At 40.2% G+C, this 13091-nt stretch overlaps 1 long non-coding RNA gene across 1 annotated transcript in view; it reads left to right on the top strand.

The window, feature by feature from the left end:
• LOC148330057 (uncharacterized) overlaps positions 1 to 13091 on the top strand; it is an 88773-nt gene that overhangs the window by 42097 nt on the left and 33585 nt on the right. Inside the window, exon 3 of the long non-coding RNA XR_015844998.1 lies at positions 12260 to 12328. This is a non-coding gene — a long non-coding RNA (uncharacterized LOC148330057). The remainder of the gene's footprint in view (positions 1 to 12259; positions 12329 to 13091) is intronic.

Raw genomic sequence — 13091 nt, forward strand, 5'->3', positions numbered from 1 at the left:
TGAAATGGTTGTTTCTTATTTTAACCAATCAAAGTTGAGAGGTCAGACTGACGATGACATTTTTCTGTCCTCTGATTGGGTTATCTTAATATGCGCACTAAAAAAATTCGATTTACAGGGAAGTATTATGAGAGTGCCTTGTCTCTGTGCCTTGCATGTTTATATTGAATTTTTGTACGTTATATTGCAAAGTGATTATGTCATTAAGAGGTGGAATAGCAAACTAAAAAAAAAAACGTTTCAGAATTGTCGTTAAATGTCGCACTTTGGCAACAAATCACAATATTTGTCCAAATGAAGCTCCTCAAGTCACTTCAATATTTAGTTTCTTGGTCCCACGATGGTGGCCAACCACTACTTTTGTCTAAATGTGGCTTCTGAACTTCACCAGTGTTCCCTGGCACAAGATGCAAAATGATGGGAGCCAATTGCTACTTTTGTCTAAATACAGCTCCTCAAATAACTTCAACATAGTTCTCTGCTACCATGATGTCACATGCCCTGGAGCCAAAACTAATTATTTCCTTACTGTGACTTGAATTGTAATCCCTCATCAAAACACTGAAGTCGTCAGTCATTCCGCGTCTTTGTGTGACACACCCCTTCCAGTTCGACGTGCGTTCACATGGGGAGCATTAGCATGTTGTAGTCAGAGTATATCCATGCTGCGAGCGGCCCATCGCTACGAAAGCCGCAGCCTCGGGGCTTTAAACAGACCCCTGGGAGCCGGCACCACTCAAGGGCCTATTTGTTCAACACAATGTGTTATTCTATCATAGCCAAGCTGTCACAGCGGCAATCATTCAAACAGACATCCGTTTCTCCCAGGAACGCCGAGACCTGTTTGTTTAGCTTTGGAGCGCTTTAGTCCCTTGATTGTCTCTGATAGTCAGCGCATGGAGAATATTGCCGAGACGACTTTCCTCAACCGCCTTACAAGCGCTGTCTGGTGGCGTTGAACTCTGCTCGCATCACGACAAGTAGCAGTTTGGTAGATATGATTAATGAGCAATTATTTAAAAAAAAAAAAAAAAAAGAGACCTAATACTATTTATTACCACAGACAGTTGAAGTTTACATAACATAAAACCAAAAGAATTACACGATGTGTATTTCAAGCAACCAAATATCTTAGCTTTTAAGTCTGCTAGCTTAATGCTAACACATAATGAGAGACACTATAGGCTAACAAGTCGCTTGTATATAGGATTAGATATTTGAAAACCAACAGGAAACAGATTAGGTGACAAATATAGTTTAACTCTTTACTTTGGTTTTAATTATGTATTTTAATTACAATATTATAGAATTATATTTTCCACATTAAAATTAGCAATACCGGGTTTTTTTTCTGGCTGGAACCGATTAAAGGCATTTCCATAGATTTCAATGAGGAACGATGGTTTGCTTACCAGCTCTCCAAAATTGCTGACGACATTTTTTTTTATTATTATTAGCCTTCTGCCATTTCAAATTAGTCTCTGCCCCCCCCGGGCCTCTCATGAATGTGGTCGCTCATTGAAAGCGATATCTTCGTGCACATTGGTCAGTGCCACAATAGACCTGCCAGGCTTGATGGATTTCCAACACAGCTGGGATATGGCTCCCCAGACCGAAGCCGATGAGAGCGGGACTTCGTGAAACAGCAGCTCAGAGTTGTCCATTCTCAGACACTAAAACAAACACACACGTGTGAATGCGCGAAAGCTCGCCTGATCGATAGCATATTCAGCCAAAGAAGAGGAGGGCCGGCCGAAATATACGAGCGTGATTAGAATGAGTGATAATGCAGAGAAGTGAAGGGGGCAGTGCTGATTGGTTCTCATAATCAGAATTTTTTATTTTTTTATTTTATTTAGTTAAATCAATGAGAAAACCTATTTGGGTTTGGCTGCCTGGATGATACCGATTAACCCCAGTTGTTGAGTCTTAGAGCAGTAGTTCTCAAACTGATTTTACGGATCTGTATTTTGGGTGTCCGCTAAGTAATTTGTAATAATGAGGATGCTAAACAAGTGCATACCTACATATGAGGACTGGTAGGTGGAAAAAAAATATAGCGTAACAAAAAGCAATTAATACCGCTAACCCCCCCGCCCCCAATTTAGGCAACTAAAAGCTCTAATATGATCGTGACGTAATGTTTTTTTTTCTTCTTTTTTAAATGAACAAAAACCACGAAATCACAGGAGTAGGGTAGTAAGTTTAAAAAAAAAAAAAGGGTCCAGTTAATCTTGAAAAAAAATACAACATGACAACGTTATTGTCTAAAATCAACCTCCTTTTCATTCATATGGCATTTATGATGATGCGAAGGTCCTTAGAAAAAAAAATGTCTCCCCTTAGCCAGAAAGCTAAAGAATTTAAATAGAAGTTCAGAACATTCCAACATAAATCCTCCCATCGTTTTGATAAATTATAATCACCTGGACAAAAAACTCTAACCAAAGAACCACATTAAGGCCCGCCCCCCTCCCCCCATTGCTTAATACATGAAGCAACACCCCAGCCCGCTGTTGTGAATATTTCAGTCTTAATCTGCAGATCACTTTACACCACTTGAGAAACAAAACAAGGCGCCCCTCCGATGCCAATTAATTAGGATCTTATGAATATTTCAGTGAGCTACGATACAGTGGCGGCTTGGCCGCATGCTACTGTTACAAACTACAACAGCTCCTAATGGAGTATGTTGTTGTTTTTTTTTTTTTTTTTCATTGAGTGTGTGTGTGTTCATGTGGTGCATGGTTCACACACTGGTCACACTCCTGTAGGGATCTTGGTTTGTTCAAACGCTTTATATATGGCCAATTCCCATTTATTTTTTTTGTTAATAAAGTACAAAAATCTGAAAATGTGTTAAGGGGTTCAACACTACTTCTTCTATTTGGAGTAACTTTTTTTTTTTTTTTTGATTGCTAAACGTGTAGTTCCTGAGGTACAAAGCGGCCCGTAACATGTGCTACAAAATATATTTTACTCTAATAAATTCATTTTAAACAAGCAAAAAAAATGCTTTCTTCGACTTGTCAAAGTCCAGATTGTGAACATATCACGTGAATGATTCTCAAGGATTTGCTTCAAATATAGTCATCTGATTCTGTTTTGGTTCTGAATGTAAAATTGGGATTCGAAAAAACATTGTTAGATTTATTAATTTACGCGTGCTTGATAAATTCTGGGAAATTAAAATTCAAGGTGGCCTTTTCTTGCTTCTATTTTTTGATATGCGACCCTCGGATAGTACTTAACAATTACTTTAAATCTACCCTTTTAAGGTTTTCAAATTGACAAATAAACATCAGAGTTTAATGAATTTGTGTTTATTCTGCAATCACGATGACCATTATTATAATGTTAGTTTAGCTTTTATCAGTTTTAGTATGGTTGTGAGTTTATGTTCATATGTGCTGCTTAAAGGGTTCTAACACAGCTAAATGCTAACGTTAGCATTAGCCTTTAGCTAGCGGAGTAACGGCTAACGTTGTTTTCAAGACGCAGGGTGTTACTCTCTGTTTTATATTTAGTTTGACAGTAAAGAAACTGTTACGTCTATTTAATATAAATTCTGAATCATTTTAAAAATGTTTGTTTTAAACACAAAGAAAAAAAGCTGGCAGAAGAAATTCCTCTTTATTTTTTTAAAGATTCATAATCGCACAAGGTCTCCATCTTTCTTTTCACCTCACGCATACAAGCTATTAATAGAGAGAATAAGAAACTGTCTGCAGCTATTCAAAATCCACGTGTGACGTGCATGCCAGGAATATGCAATATTCACATTAGTTTCACATTTGGCAAATAATTCCCTCATGTAAGCGCTGCATCATTTTCTTAATACCAACTAAGATTTGCATAAAGGTGATCACATTTACCACCAGGGAAATATCCAGGACACACACACACACACATTTCTGTGCCAACAAAACATTTCGAAGCTGTTGTTTTACATTTTGGATGTAATTATTTTCCTATATTCATGCCAAAGCTGTAATTATTTGCACATTAACACCTGCTGCATTTCCCGCGAGTGTGTGTGTTGGTTTTAATCTGATGAATCTCCCTCGTTTTGCCATGCACTCGTGTCTGTTAGCTTGTTGGACAGCCCGCGTGAGCACTGGGAAGATTTTGCAGGTGGTTTTTTTTTTTTGTTTTTTTTTTTTTTTTCTTACTTTTCTTCACTCTTTGGCTAAAGGAGCGGACGTTATTCATTTCCTGCAGCAGCCCCAGCACGCTTCGATAGTGAAGCTGTAAAACTGTTTCGGCTAGCCATAAACACATTTGATGAAAACAAATTAGAAGGCAGAAATATAACTGACGGAAAACATAACATGGAATCACATTAGTGCGGAACGCTCGATGCGGCGGCAAATAAATGTACGATTAATAAATGGATAAATACAACACATAAAGCCTGCTGTCGCTAAAAGTCATTCATCATTTAAATGTCTCCCTATTTTTTTTCTTTCCTCATTAAAGCTCTTATTAAAACACCTTTCAAATAAATGGGAGCCTTTAACAAGCTGACAGTTGGCAGTAACCTGTTGACACGCGTGTCCTAAAACATCGCTTTGGGGGGCACCTCGGCGCCTTTCACATGAAATCACTAATGATTATAATCCTTTGACAACGCGAGATGAAATTCTGCCTGATTTGTTGCCGCCATGCTGGACTATTCGTGTTAATGAATTTTTAATATCCTTAATGACAGGAGAGGAACGATGTAATTAAAAGAGCAAGTTAAGAAAAACGCTGAGTCCAGCTCTTTATGGCGACCATTTTAATGTTAGTTTAATTGGAACTAACACATTATCTTAATGAGCAGATTGCCTTCAAGGAGACCATTTCCTCTTCCCCTACAGCCTACTCAATGTCGCTGCTATACGCATACAAATGGAGTTCTTTGGAAATCAGCCAAATTTGGAGGAACCTGAGAAGATCAAACGCAGTCTGTTCATTCGTGGACGCTGATCCACCTTTTTATTAGTTTAGATCTGGAAACAAGTTTTCCCATTGGAGATAATAATCCCGTGGCGGCACAGTGTTGCTAGACTGACGATTACACATTTTTAGCAGGGCTAAATTATTTGTTTTGTGAACAATTGATTGTTTTTTTTTTTCAATTTTTCATTCTATTACACAGCACCAGTCTTTTTTTGTGGTTCCACTCATAACAGATATGCCTACCAGATTTTATGTTACTAACTAGAGCGACTGCTATTAAATATTTTTAGATTCAATTATTCTCCCAATTATCCCATCAATTCCCCGGATAAAAGTATACAACAGTATTGCAAGCGTGTTGCTTTAAAAGGTGGGACCAGGCCTGGTGAGTGACATGGGCGCCAACGAATATGAGTGCAAAGTTGGCTGTCGTCAGCTCAGGTTAGCAACCTGCTAGCTAACGTGCTAACTGTTAGCCAGTCTGCGTTTTAAATAGGCGTCGGTGAAATAAACGCCAGAGTGTAACATGCGCTAACTGCTACCTTGTTAGCGTACTATATTGTGGTTCCGAATTCTTGGCCTTACTGCGATGAATGACTTTGAGACACGTTATCGAAACAATCAACGCAAGCATCTGTGTCCTAAATGGCTAGCTTGACTCTTTCAGAGCATCAAATTGACCACATCTATTGACCACACACATGAGGATTTGCCATCGCAAATTTTGAACAGGTTACAATCATCAGCCCGATGTTTTACTCTCAACAAGATTATCGGGCCTTTGTCGACTTTGATGTTCAAGTTTGGCCTGATTATGGGTGCGTGGGAATCCCGCTTCAGACGTGAAGCAGTCCTACAGTATTTTCAAAGCGTTTGGAGTGCCACCCACGTTCTCTCATTTTTCATTTACCTGCCAGAAAATCAGATGCGACAGTTAAATTGTGACAGCGGCACAAATCTACTCGTTGCCATTAGAGCTAATGTCATGTTTCTGTGCTAATCCCTCATCATTTTAGGGCCTCATTGCCTATTTTTCTCCATGATATTAAGTATTCAAAGCTCATTTACATTCTTATTTTTCAATTTGCTGCTGCAGTAGTTTAATTTATTCCATATAATTTCTTTTTCTGAGAGGGACATTAATCATGGGCTCTACATTTTAGCGCCTCTGGGACTTTTTTTTTTTTAATCAATAAAATAAAGGGATAGCGCTTTAGCAAAGGCTCGTGTTCCAAAGGAACTGGATCTGTATGTTGTAATTGAATTAGCTTATTAATTTGGACTTGTTTGTGGATGTGTTTCATTTCCCATCACTTTTGAAATGCCAAACTTTTGGAAACTTCTTCCTGTTTGTTCCTTTCAGTGGTGTTGTTCACAAAAGCACGTTGGGGGGGGGATAACAGTCATATCATTGAGGGGCTCCCTGTAATGCTTCTGCTTGTTCTATATTTCTGCTCTGTTGGGCTGGAGGCCTAACCACTTGCATCCTCTTTCTTCCTCGCTTTTCTTGTTGTTTCTTCATCCTTTCACATTCATTTTATGCTTGGCTATTCCGTAGGCTATCAGTGTATTAATGCCGCGGCTTAAGCCAAACACCCTCGGCTCGAGATAAGCCCGCAGGGTCGTCACATGGCTGTGAACTGTGAGTTCACGCGACGCTTTCCCTCCCTTTACCCAAATTGTGGTTTTTTGTTTTTTTCCCTCTCTTTTCATACTTTTTGGGAATTGTAAATTTCCCCCTCGCAAACTTTGCCGAGGCGTCACACGTCTTCATTAGCTATCGACTCGTCTGAGAGGCTTGACCTTCCGAAGGTGTGACCGAGGGCGGGGGCGTGATGGTTGCTTGATGGAGAGGGGTCGGCGGAGATGGAGAGGGGGGGGTTCGGGGGGGTGGTCTTTTAACTCTGATACATAATGCTGTGGGCTATAATACTTTGCGCATGGCCGCTCGCAGGCCTACTAATCACAAGGAAAAAGACCCCACTGTCTCAGTCCATAAACCCGGGCCCCGGCTAGGAAGACGGCCACGGGGGCGCGATGTCACTTGTAAATCCCAAATTAAACTCAACTGCCCAAAGCTGGCCGGCGTAAAAACACCCTCAACTCAATCCCGCCTCCCCGCGTCTTGCCGTCAGCCGTGCAGGCGGTAACGAGCGTGCGACGGTGTCGACAGGCGGCCGCGTGTCAGCCGTGTCAAGGTTGCGTAGTGGTCAATTTGTGGGCTTGTTGGTCACATTCGGCTTTATGCATACATTTTGCCCTCGTCGCGGTGAAACCGTAATCCTTTGCTTCGTGCAATAGATCATGCAAAAAGAAACTCGTGGTACCTTGAATTTCATTCTTTGACTGTGGATATCTAATATATTTTACTCATCCAAATTAATTCAGATTCCATTAACTCATTCCCGACCAGCTGAGTAAAAAAAAAAAATGTTTTTTTAAAAATGGATCTTTGACGTATTTAGCCGTCAATGGTAGTGAACGAGTTAATCGACTCCAGTCTCTGAAAATGATCTACTCCAGATGACATACCAGCCTTATCTTAAGTTATTGTGTACTCTGTGAGGCTGCCGATACCAGACACAGATACTTGTGCCAAAAATAAATAAATAAATAATAATAATAAATTGACAAAGAATAAGCCATCCTTGACAGTAGTTGGTGTTATAGAGTGGCAGTTGACACATCGGCCACTGAGCTTTGAGTGCTACCAAGTCAGCTCGTGGATCTATTTATTGCGTCACTCATGGCTCCAAGAGCTTTGAAAACGTTTAGGATGGTGATGTAACCGCAGTCGTTTGATTTTGGGATGTATTAAAGGCTCTGTGGCCACAGACATTTTGGTCAATTTACAGTGCTTATTAAATTGAAATGTTTTTTTTGGGGGGGGAACAACAGTATATTATAATAACAATATAAGATTTTACAAGATTTAAGAATAATAATTTATAAAAACCTGACTGACGTCGTGTATAGTAACTCAAGCAACAATTCGTTTTTTTTTTTTTTTTCCCTCAAAAATCTGAGTATGGAATATGTGAGAAGTCAGTCCAATCGTGATGATATTTGGCCGATTGTTACTGTAAATGAAGCCACCTAATAAACCGGAACAGGTGAAAAAACAAATTTGCACCATCACAATCTTGAGTACACCAAGTCAGATGTGATGAATTATTTTTTTATTTTTTTTATTTTAGAATAAATACTTTGAAGATATTAACAATTAAACCATGGCAAAGTTTTGTTCAACTTTTATGACACTTTTGCAAAACTTCTTATATTCGATGAGCGGCGTCACTATACTGTGGATTGCAGTAGCTGCTTTAACAAAAACATTGTCTGCAAATGTTTCCCCAGCAATGCTCGCTTCCCCAGTAGCTCCCTCCCTGTTATCCTGCAGCAAGATGGAAAGTGTGAGCTGCATCGAGCGGGGTTCTCTCACTCGGAACCTTTAATTATAACTTCCCAGTATCAGTTACAGCAAGCCTGCACAGATGCTAAAACCCTCTGAGGCTTGGCTACTCTACCTTGCTTAATCTGAGGCGAGAGGCATCCCATCAGCCAATTCAATCTGCGCCGGCGAGGCCCCCCCGCAGCCTTTCAGCCAATCAGGGCGCGAGTTCCCGTCACGTGACCTCACGGCTTCTTAGCATCCTTCATCAACACTTGTTTTCACCCGCGTTGTTATTTACCTCCTCCTCGTCGCCTCACGCGGGGCGCTCTGCTTCCGGAGGATATAGTGAGGTCTGCGCGTGCACGGCTAAAGACGCTATAAAAATTGCTGAGGTATAAAATCGAAAGTGCTCAAGCTGTCTGCGGCCGGAATTGCTGGCTGGCTAGCTGGCTGGCTGGGGCCTGTTGGAGGTGGTGAAGGATCCCCCCAGCCAAGTCCACCTGCTCGTCTTGTAAATCACAGACACACAAAAAAAAAAAAGTTGGGGCTTGTTTGTTTACATATTACAGGCTTTACAGTGGCTCTACTGCGGTACACAAGGCGCTGCGCTTGGCTCAGGCTCGATGCACGGGCCATAAAACTAAAGCACCGGCGCACCCTTCCCAGAGGGATTGACTGGCTTGCTGTTGGAAGGACAGACACTTGATGGAAAATATTCATAAAATAACACGGATTGAGCCAATTATTTCTCACAATCGCTAACTTGTTAATATATCCTTATACACACACAGGATTTATCTGCGTGTGTATTAACAATTAGTGAGAGATGCTCAGAACACTTGAATCTTAAATCCTCTTTCTTCATTAAAATGAATCGAAATGGCATGATTGACACTTTTTTGCTCTGTCTTGATGAGGAAAATATTACTCTATATTATTGTACTCCATAAAAGCATGTTAATATTCATTTGATTTGCAGGATATAAGGCTCGACCCGGCTTGCAAAGAGCGAAAATCTACATATAAATGATGCCCGAAGAAATATAAAATGAAAAAAAAAGCTTATATTTTTTTTAAATCCCCCGAAAAAAAAACTAAAAAGTATTTTGAAACAAAAAATGGGGTTTTGCTTACTCACCCCCAAAACAATTGTTTTTAAATATTTAATAATATTAAAAATATATATATTGGGGGGGGATTGTGAATATGTGAAGTTTTTTTTTTCACTGCAGATAAAGAATATTCTGTATGTCCGTGGGTATTATTAATCATCTGTCTATATCCGTTGCTGCATAGATTTTGTTCACATAGCCATTTAGTTATTACACAGTTATAGGCAAACAAATGTGGTTGTTTTAAATCCACAACATGCAATTGTCCTTGTTTTTTGTTTAATTTGAAACTGCCAGTAGATTTGTTGAATACCATACAAAGTTAAGAACTTATATTTTCTGAAAAAAAAAAATTCTCAATGCACCACTGTGTGCTGCAAAGTAAATCAAGACAAAATGATACAAAATATTAATATAGTGGTTAATCTCTATGGCTGGTGTGCACACTTTAGGGAGTATTTCTACTCTGTGGCGTAATCTCTACCTGCTTCACTGATATGTACAGTTTCTATAGCGTATTTTGCCAACACCCACGGAGGGGGGGGGGGGGGGGGGGGTTATGGCTTCTTTGCAGGTGAACAGGGAGTCAAAACACTTATCCCGAAGAGAGATCAAGCCTGCACGCTGTATCTTATCTGCGCTTCCAGTGTTGCACTTGTACACACTCACTTGTGCGCCCTCCTCCTATGACTCCGACGTGAAGCTCGCTATAATCCACACCGGGGATGCTCTCTTTCTCTGTGAGCGTGAAAGCAAGGGAGGGAAGCCAAGCAAGTTTTGCGTCACCGCCTGTGCTCCGTTTGAGTGTGGTCATGTGGTCACAGCTGACTTTAGCCTGAGCGATAAGGAGAGATTTGGATTCCCGAACATCACAGAGGCCTAAAAGGGCCTCTATGAGGAGGCATCGTTGTTGCATCACGTCATTTATCACGGGGGGGTATATTCTAGACTGGGGGTATAAGAAAATATTTTTTTTATATATTTTTACTCGTACTGTATGCTTTCAACTGTAAAACTCATTTCTTTTTAAATTATGCCTTGCATGTTCAGTTCCCCAAAAAAGAGGCCAAGTGTGCTTACTTCAAGCTGTTTGTCACTCCATGTTGAGGTTTAGTATAAAACTGATACCAAGGTTTTAAACATTGTTTATTTAAATACCAAAATGTTGAACCAAAGCATGTCATTTTGTCTAATGAATGACTACGAGCTTAATGGGAACATCTAAAACTCGTGTGACAAATAGAATGTTAAAATTAAAATTTCTTCTTCTTACATTTCATTAACAGCAGCGGTTATAAAAACTAAAATAACCCGAACACATTACATTCGAGCATTCCTTACACAAAATAATTTCCAAATCCCACCGTCAAAAAAATACTCCAAAAATGTTGCTTGAGGGAGCAAGTTGCGTCTCAATCTCTGTGAATCTTTTTTTTTTTTTTTCCCTCTAGCGTGTTTTACAAGTGAACAACCTTCACCACTATACCCAACATGACAAAATGGGAGGACGGTTTGAAAAAAAAAAAAAAAAAAAAAAAATGAAGGATGGCAGGAGGTGACAGGTAAACAAATTCCGTGTCATATCCTCCCTGCCGTCTCCACTGTTGCCACTTGGCATTTTAATGGAAGGGAATGCGATGTAACATATAGTGGTAAGTACAGCGGCAGCATCGTGGCAAAAGCGGGAGAAAACTTAACTCCTCAGACCTATGCATTAAACATATTGTAGAATAGAGTGTAACATTTATCACTGTCATTCCTGGAGAGTTTGTGTAAATTTAAATGCGCTCAAGCGTGCTGAGGCCCCCCCCCGCCCCCTCCCTCCCGCAACACCACTCATCCCCGCGCCCCTCCCTCCAGCAAACCCCCCCTTCTCAACAATGTATGCGCACAATGCCACCCCAAAGCCCATTTTCCTGAAATCCTTCTCATTGTTCTGCACGAGCATACCACCAAACAGCTATTCATCTTTGGGGAATATGCTGTACAGAAATGTCTTTGTATGGGAGGCCTGAACTATGCTGCTTCTTGACTGGCGGCCTATTTTTCATACTTTAGAATAGTCTGAAACCCCCCCCCCCCCCAAAAAAAAAAAAAAAATCACATGTAAGGACACATATAGTCAAGAATGCATTTGTAGATTCATCCTGATTCCAGCATGTCTGACCTTGTAAAATCGCTTATCAGCATTCACTTGTCTTTAAAAATACTCCAATAAGGCTTCCCACACAAAAGCGGAGACGACGATTAAATAAAGGCTTTGTGGATTACTCATGACAAGTACTTTTCCGGTGGGGGCCCAAATGGAACAATGGTGCCTTTAAACGTGAACCATGTCGGCAATCGCGGCTGACACATTAAACATTAGAATAAATTACCTAACCTTTACAACTTGCAGTGCCAATAACAGGATAAATGATAGATCATGGCTTATTATTCACTCGGAGGTCTTACACATAATAATGATGTCATCAATAATGGCTGCTAAATTGCAGTTGTAAAATAAAATAAAATAAAATAAAACACTCAAGGCAGATCATTTCTTCCTTTTTTTTTTCTTAAGGGACGCAAAGAAAAAGGAAGAAAAATGTGCTGCATTATGTTGCTTTTAGCAAGCCGCATTTATGAGTCAATTTGCCAAACAATGTGAGGCCAACTTGACTGAGGAGGCACATCAGTAGCGCTGACACGGAAGCTTGTCAGTGACCAGCCGACAACAAATGGATCTCATCTGACAAATATCCTGCGGGGCTTTTTTTTTTTTTTTTTTTTCTTTCTTCTTACCCCCGTTGCTGGTCTTTCATTTCAGCCGAAGCCGCCGCGTCGTCTGCACTCCTCAAGTAGAAGTCAGCTTGATGGACACCCGCACATTAAGCTGGTAAGTGTGTATGTACGGCACACATGGCGTCTTAATGCTTGTCACACTCCACTGTCCTTGTCTTTGCCGAGGGAAAGGCTGTTGAGCTTCACACTGGTGAAGAAAACTGGCACATTCTGCGCAGTAAATGGGCTTTTCAAATAGTTGGTGCGCGATTGCGGGTGCTTGCGCATATGTGATCTGTTTATCTGCACGGGTTTTATGCGCTCACTAATTGGATTAAACTTTACAAATGCTACCAGCCGCATTTGAAGTGTTTGATTTGCTCCGTTTCGAGATTGCAACGTTTAAAGTCAAACAGGTATGGATTTAACGTCGGAGTTCAAGTCGTGACATTTTTAGGGGTCAGCTTTCTAACGTTACCTTATTCCAGGCGTGGGCAAACTACGGCCCGGGGGCCACATGCGGCCTGTTAAGCGTTTTATCCCGGCCCGCCGAACTTGAAAAAAATGAAGAATAAACCTCGTTAATGTTTGATTTTCTAAATACTGTGGTTTATCAAAGACATATATATTGTTGTAATGCTTTTGTTCACTTTCATTTGAAATTAAATGTTTGGGGGTTTTTTTCTCCAACGAGGCCAATCAAAAAGTTTTTTCTTTAAGTATCTGCCGTCACGGTGTCGCGATCCGATACCTCAGCAAAGCATTACGAAGAAAAAAATATCTTAATTTTCTTTGAATTCAAATAACGCGATCTCATGTCAACATGATAACTTTCTACATTGCTTTAATAAGAATAAAGCAAATTAATCCATTTGTTT

This window comes from Idiotropiscis lumnitzeri, chromosome 9 (assembly GCF_059441095.1).
Source record: "Idiotropiscis lumnitzeri isolate Australia: NSW breed Sydney's pygmy pipehorse chromosome 9, RoL_Ilum_1.0, whole genome shotgun sequence".
In the NCBI taxonomy this organism is placed as follows: Eukaryota; Metazoa; Chordata; class Actinopteri; order Syngnathiformes; family Syngnathidae; genus Idiotropiscis; species Idiotropiscis lumnitzeri.